The sequence below is a fragment of the Malus sylvestris genome, chromosome 5, assembly GCF_916048215.2.
Source record: "Malus sylvestris chromosome 5, drMalSylv7.2, whole genome shotgun sequence".
Taxonomy (NCBI): domain Eukaryota; kingdom Viridiplantae; phylum Streptophyta; class Magnoliopsida; order Rosales; family Rosaceae; genus Malus; species Malus sylvestris.
Window position 1 is genome coordinate 6,525,531 of NC_062264.1, and position 8,536 is coordinate 6,534,066.

Below are 8,536 nucleotides of genomic sequence, written 5' to 3' on the forward strand. Positions count from 1 at the left end.
CTTGTAACCTTGTTGGGTGGGGTTCTTATACTTGCAAGGAAAATGCTAGGGAGATGGGACCACTTGTATTGTGGACCCTATCTCTTAGGGAAATAACATCCCCTACTTGCAAATAGGGTTACAGTGACTCTCTTGTATTATACACGTAGGCAAATTACCCTCATGGAAACTTTCTAAAAGTATTGATTCGAACTTATAAAGAGCTTATTTAGTTTTCCCAATGTATTAAAATACTTGAAGCATATTGGGGACATATAACACATTACATCTCTGGTTGATCGAAAATCTCTTTACTAGACAATTTCAAATGAAAATAAAATACTCATCTTGGCTGAAAAATGCAAATAATTCTGTAAAATTTCAGTCTTTAATTTGTTTTTATTTCAAACAATGTACATTCTTCTTTGAGGATAAAACATCTCCCGTAAACATATATGTGGTCCTTACATCTCAAATTTGCACCCCTTCACTAGAAACGCTTTAAATTATTGTATTTGTTTTAATAAAATTTGTCGCAAGCTTCCGGTATTTCTCCATGTGATAAAAGTTTTCCTTTTTCTTCTTCTTATCTTGCACTTTTCTTTCATGGCAATTTTGGTATCTTCATTTTAAACCCGCTTTCTTTGACTGAGAATCGTTTGTGTGAGAGATTACACTGATGGTAAAAACAGAAAATTCCAGAAAAGTATAAATGTAAAAGTTGAAAGTCCAAAGTAACACAACTAAACCAAAAAATTGAAAAGGAGCAAGCCGAAAAGAAAAACAAAGGGAAAGAAGGGAATAAAACTGTTTGGAAAGGAAAAAGCGGCTATTGTGTGGGCCCGAAGGATTTATTTCATTTCGGTATTATCTTGACGAAAAGTTTATTTTAGCCCAAGTTCTACTTTGATTTTTTTTTTTTCCTCAGAAGTTCTACTTTGATTCATGCACCTCAATTATAGGGCTTTTTGAAATGGATAATAGTTGCGTTCTTTTGTGGAGATTTCACATATTTCAGTTTTTGCAATATTTAAATTTATAATTTAATAATTGATTTTTTTAATTTTTATTTGAAAATCAATCCTAAAATTATTTGAATCCGTAATTGTTTAGTTATCTAAATGTATTAAATAAATAAACTGTTTGTCATAAATGTGTTGATATTCATATTGTCAATTTGCTCTACACATTTTTTGACAACATTCTAACAAAGCATGATGTACAAGCATTGTCTACAAATGTGAGATATAATGAAGCTCTTATTGGAGGATATTTATGTTCGTTCACTAATTGGTGTAATCGTTGCTCAATTGATTCCTCAAATGAGTAAGCCATTCATTTCTCAATTGATTAGGCAATTATTACTCCCTATTGAAATCGGGACATTTTGTACTTTGTTAGGATATCCATAGCACTATATAAAGGTGGCTATACGTCACATTGTAACAGATGAAATTCTCTAATACGAATTCCCTCATCCTCTCTCAAATTATTTCCCTCTCCAACACATTATCAACACTTTTTCTCTTAACGGAATCAAAACCACTAGAAAATAATCTCTCAAAATTCTAGATATTTCTTTTGCGGCCACCCTAGCCGCAAAAAAAAATTTAGAACTTCCTTACAAGTCATCACAAAAGACTTTATTACAACCTAAGAATTCATCGCCAAAATCCGTGCCGCTGCAAAATCACTCTATTGGTGCAATCCTTTCCCTACCGCTGCAAAAGCCTTATGCTGCCATAGATTTGTCAAGCCACTGCTGAAGATCTTTCGCGACCAATTTCGTCATAAATGTGCTGACTGGTTTTTCTCACTTTTTAGTAACAAAATTTCAGGCTTTCTGAATTTTGAGAGTAGGATCATATGTTAGTTTTGAAGTAAGTATTTCGTTTCATTATTTCAAGTTCATGACAAACTCATTATTATGTGTTTAAACATCAACATGACGCATGAATCCCCTTAAATCTAATTTTGTGCATTATAAATCCAAAATGGTTGATGTGATTTTTTTTTTTTTCGTTATAAACATGTGTGTATCATATTTGGAGGATCAAAATGATGTCCCAATCTCCATTGCCAAAAAAATCCTAGCAACTTTATTGGTAATTGACTTCCAGAAGTAATTCCAACCCGACGCCCAGAAGTTCATCCCATGCATTCAAATCGAATGCCCAAATTAGTGTTCCAGTCTAATACAATATTCGCGCATTCTAGCTGAATGCATAATTTTTTGCTTTCATGTCGAAGCCCAATTCCATATTTTAGAAGAATATGCAAATAAGAATAATTCATTTATGTGGCATGAACTCAATTAATTCATTTTGAGTTTAAAGTCTCAACAAAACCCGAGCCCAAGTGGACTCGCTAACTAGGGGTGGGAAAACGGGTCATGGACCCGCGGGTCGGGGTGGTTCCATGCGGTTTGGGGCCGGTCCAAAAATCATAAATATAAAACGAGGCGGGCCGGGTCGGTTCCTAGTAAATAACGGGGTAGGCCGATTCTAAAAATTGGAAAAAAGGGGCCCCCGGCCCGGACTGTTCATTGCCTAATTAAATCTCTACCATCTATCTGTCTATCACCCTCTATCTTCTTATCAAACGCAATTCACTCAAACTATCCCCTCATCCTCCCTTTCTCTATATCCCGACTCCGAGACGTTGAGTCTCTGACGACACTCCATAACCGCCTCGTAAACCACCTTGTTCCATGGAGAAGCCGTGCCGTTAGTCCCAGTCGTCGAGTCGTAACTACTGCATCGTTGCAAATCAATGGTTGTGGAGAAACTGAGCGGCAGCAACGAACATCGGACGATGGACCGGAACTCATCGTAGGCGTCGGTGAGGTAGACAACGTTGTCCCAGCCATCTTGGATATGTGAGGAGGACAACGTTCCCAGGCTCCTACTTTTCTTCTTCTTCTCGGCATCTAATTTCATTTTTGTACTGAATTTGAATTTAGGGATTTAGGAAATAGGGATTCAGTTAATTTGCTTGAAAAATTCATAAAAATGTTGAGAATTTAGCTTAATTAGGGATTCAGTTTTATTTAATTTTTTTTATGAATTCAAAATTTCATATGAAGATTTTTTTTTTATTAATTTGTTCTATTTGGGGATTTAGGTTAGGGCGTGAGAAATGCTTGAAAAATATTTGATTTTTTCTGGGAAGCCTGGTCTTTGATCCCCTGCATAACCCAGATCAGAAGGGTTACAGTTGCAAATCAAATTAGTTGGGAGAGTTAAATAATTTACTTGCATTTATAGGGAGAGGAAGTAGAAGATGAATCGCATGTTTTGAAAATATGTGGTTTGTTGATCGTTGAGATATGGCAAGCAGACGGCGGCGATGCCTTTATATAGCGGACTTTGTGATGGAAAACTGGGGTTGAGGGCTGGTGCCAGCATGCCCAAAATCGAAAAAAAAATGTAGTTGGACACGTGGACCCGTCCCAAACTGGCCCGTTAAAAAAGGGCTGGGTTAGGTCGGGTTCCCAAACTTAAAATACTTATACCCAACTCGGCCCGAGCCATTACATTTTAAAACTGGTAGGGCCAGGTTCCTCCAAATTTAGGCTCGGCCCATGCCCAACCCTACCGTTAATTGTGTTGCACTATGAGTGCACATCTGTAGTCCAAAGCTCACCATGGCATTCTAAAATCACCACCACCTTCCTTTCATCACCATGAGTCCAATAGTGGTCTCTGTTGGAACCAAATTTGTGACCACAAACTCAAGCAACTTGTAAAATAGTAAACAACCATAAGCAAGCACGAGACAAGGAGAGGGGGGAGTACACCCGCCAAAGGCTCTCCGATGGTCAAGTTAGTGAATAATTCAAGACTTGAGCAATGGGCGAGAAAATTGAAGTGTTTAGATTGTGTTACCATAGATGAACCCTAGATGAGTGTATTTATACCGTGGGAAGAGAGACCTTTTTACGAAAGAATCCTCGTTCTAAGTCAAGAGAATCCTAGAGGATATCTAGGAGTAGATAGTGCATCCTCTTAGGAATTGTGATTACTTGCAACGCAAGCCAATTTCTAGATTGTAGGAATTCTAAGACTTACAGGATCTGACAATGTTCATATACGAATCAAATCTCTTGTCTTGGGAAGCATGGTCATCTAGTGGAGTCGCTAGGACTTCGCATAATGCCTTGGAATAGGGTGATGGTGGGACTACTACTCCATTTGATACAGCTCTGCATGAAGTTAGTGAATCCATGACCAGACTTCTTAGATAACTGTATTTAGATTAGCCTTACTCCGGCCTTGGAAAGTCATGGTCCCACAGTCTTCTTCTTCAAAAATTAAAATTGTGGACACCGTTTCACAGAGCTCGGCAATGAGGCTTTTTTCATAGCCAATTTCCTGTCAAATTCATCCGAGGTAAGGCCTCAAACCATTTTTTTTATGTTCGTCTCATCGAGTAGATTAATTTTCATGTATGGATCACATAATTTGGTTGAGAATTGAGTGAGAACGAAGCTGGGAAAATTCTTTGAATTTTTCTTGAAACCAGCAACTTTTTTGGTAGCTTAGGTTCGACTCCGTTGAGTAGGGTAAGCTCTAGTGGCTCGAGTCAGCTCGGATCCGACTTGGTTTGACTATTAACTTTAATGGTCAACGTTGACCATTGACTTTTTAGTTTTCGGCCCCGAATCCCTCCTAGGGTAATTTGACGCACTGATTTCGAATTTGCACACCACTTTTTCAAATTCAAACGTTTTAAATGAGTTTTACTAATATGCCATTTTATATGTTCAAATGCAAGCAGTTGTAGAAGCCTTAAAGGACAGACCCAACTTAAGGAAGACTTCATATACAATTAGTGAGTGGACTTTTATTTTAGAAATGTTTTATTTATCTAAATTCTAAGCATGCCTAGATAAATATGAATTTTCAATTATATTTTACGAATTATACTGATTTCATGTTATATCTTTAGAATTGTGATTTATGAAATTATATATTCTCAACTTGTAATTGCCTTGAGATTACTCAGCAATGACATGATTATATTATCCAGCTTCCACTAGCTACAACTAGTGGCTGACTGTATTATCTAATTTCCACTAGTTACAGCTAGTGGATGTTGTTGTATGTCATGCCACTGGTAAGTATCAGCTCAGTATATATGTCTCTGATAAGCACTCGGTATATACAGGAATATATAGATTTCAGTTTTTTACGGCATGCTTAGATTTTCAGAAACTATATGTAGTATTATATGTGTTTTCAAAACAGGGAGTTAGTATGTCTAGAAAATAAAATCGTTTTGGAAAACTTTATTTTTCGTCCACTCACATTTTTATGTTTTGCACCCCCTCAAGATTCAGTAGTCGTAGCAGTGATCACATCCGACGTTAAGTACTTTCCAGCAGCTCTGACATATTTTACTAAGTATGGTATTTACACAATGATAGGAGCATATTTATGCAACTTAGTTAGCTTGTTTCTTGGCATTTATGTTGTTAGTTCGTAGTTATTTTAGTATTTTAAGCTATTTTCGTGTGTTTGTAGGTCCAAAGGGTTAATGTGGCAAAGAAGTGCATTTTGGAGCATTTTTGGGCATGGAATGGATAGCATATGCTTGGAGCAAAAGGAATGGACGAAATTTGAAGTTTGTGCATCATCCTCTCCCTATAAATAACCATTTTAGCACACTCATTTCACCCAACACATCCAGTCACCTACCACTACATCCACTCATTTCACCCAACACATCCACTTATTTCAACCACCCAACACATTCACCTACCACTACATCCACTCATTACCACCACCCACTACATCCTCTCCCTAGCCTATAAATACATCCATTCACCCTTCACCATGGGGGAGACATATATCAATCCAAAACACACACACACATCATCTACACAATTCTCCACTCTTTGCCGCATTCAATACAACCTTTATCCAAACACATCCATTCATCTTCACATCCATTCCTCCATACAAACAAACCTTCAAACATTTACCAACACCTTGTGCCGTAGCAAAGGAAGGGAAGGAAAGTGCTTGGACGTGCTTGTTGTCTAACTTGGATCGTTTGAGCGTTTAAGTGTTTTCTTTCTTTTGTTTTTAATGTTTAAATTCATTTCCTTTCATTTTGTTGTAAATATGAGTGGCTAAACCCCTTTTGGCTAGGGGTGATTTCAAAGCCATGATTATGTGTGTAATATGATTTGATAAATTCCAGTTTTGAACTCTTGAATCGTAAATGCAATTGGCTTAACTATTTGATTGATAACTTATTTGTATTTGTTGATTAAGGGTCGACACTTAATTGGCATGCATAAATCCGATGCTAGAATATAAGAAAGTTTCACATAATCATTACAAACTTATATTCATAAGTAGTGGAGGTCGCTTATAAACGATCGCGTTAAGTTCAATTCCTAGCATGAGTGACATGATGTCATAGTTGCAAGTGCTTTGTCAATGCTTATGATTTTCATTAAACGTAATGATCTTTGATTGTATCTCTATTTTGATGTCATGTAGAGAACTTTTGAAGAATGTTTTGGGTTGTCGAATGATGTCATCCAATCCAATAAAACAAGGAAAATCTGAGAATTAACTAGTGATGTCACAGTTAATTTGGAGCATTGTCATTCATAATTCAATGAAGTAGTAACTGGAAATCGAGTTGTTTGCATACATGTCATGTGTGGAGAAAAAGCCTCTAGCTATCCCATCCATCATCTTATTTCTCAAATTTGTTTTACAATCTGTCTAGTTTTTCATACTTGTTTGTTTGTTACAACTTCCTCCAAATCAAAACCCCCCTTTTAGTTTCTTGTTTCAAAGTGCTTCAAATCTATTTTAATTTGTGTTTTTAAATGTTTTGATTCAAGTAAAAATCAATTTTTGTCCAAAGTCATTCCTAGTGTCTAGTTTAAGTTTATTTAGTTGTTTTAAGCTGTTTTGAGTATTTTAAGTTTGCTTTGAGTCTTGTGAGTCCTGTTAAGTGTTTTTAAATTTAGTTTTATGTTTTTGAGTTAGTTTAGAGGTTATTAGCAAGCCTCCTAATCCCCGGTCCAGAACGATCCCTACTTATACTTATATTACAATTGTCAAAAGAGGGTTAAATTTGTGTGTTAAGTTAATTTTCGCATCACACAACATACATTACTATGAAACCATTTATTAGTGTCGCTATGATAACCGACAAGAAACGTATATTAATGTCAGATATTAAGCAAAAGCAGTGGCGGATATAATAAGCGACAGAATTGCCAGCGTTAGGAAATGAATTTTCTGACAGAAAATACTCTAAAACCGACAGAACTTGTGTCGGATATAACCAACAGAGAATATATTAATAATGAATAAATAAGAGCATTCTCTGTCAGATAAAACCGACAGAACTTGTGTCGGATATAACCGACAGAGAATTTATTAATAATGAATAAATAAGAGCATTCCCTGCCGGATAAAACCGACAACAAATATATTAATAATAATAAAATATAAAAAGGACAATTTAAATAAACATAAACAAAACTAATAATTGAATAAATAATACTAAAAATAAAACGTATACTCATATATATATATATATATATATATATATGTTCGTTAATTATGTTTATAATCTTTTACTAATTATATAATTGTTCAAGTTCCTTTCAAGTGCAAATATAAGAATAGTATAGCGGCACAAGTAAGGGTGTCGAACCATAGGGACTGAGAAACAACTTAGTAAAACCTTTGACTCTTACAAATTAGCATTAGTTAAAGACTCCTATGACTTAAAATTGGGGGTTTGAGTAATCTTGGAAAAGAAATAAAGACATAAAGAAAGGGGAAAACTTAGAACTATCTAAAAACAAACCTAAGACATGGAATATGTTAGAAATATTTTTAGGACTTAAATCTGACTTCAAATAAATAAAGGCCTTCCCCTAAACATTCCTGAATAAGTGATATGATCTTTTAACTTATCCCTTTCAAATGCACAACTAAGATGTTCACATATCTAGCATGGCATATAACTAGGTTGTATGAATCCTCTCTTATTTTGCATGTTAGATGCATGACATATACATAAAATTTATATTTACAGGTGCAACCTAGCATGGCATATACTCAGATTTAGCACCTAGAAACTCATTAAGAACGAAGAGGATTATGAACATCACATGAACTCTAGAACATGGCATTTATCCTAGAACTTCATGGAATCAATTTACATGATTAGTTCTGAACCTAACCACATCTTGCTAATGAATGAAAGAAGATATGGCAGTCATCCTTATCATTCTCAACAAAAAGCAAACATAAACAAGGTAGCTAAGCTTGAAAATATGTGCTTGAAATAATTGAAACAAAAAACTGATTCTAGCTTGCAAATGAAATTGATAAACTAAAACTGCATCATAACATTAATTCAATCATGTCTAGAGCTTCAAAGCAGCCCTAAGTATCCATAAACTAAATTAAAAACATAACAAAATACATAAAAAATTAGGAAAGTTAGAACCTAGAAACTGCTCAAGGCTGAAGATTCCTGCTCTCCCCAGATTCTGTCTTTTTTCTGTTTTTTT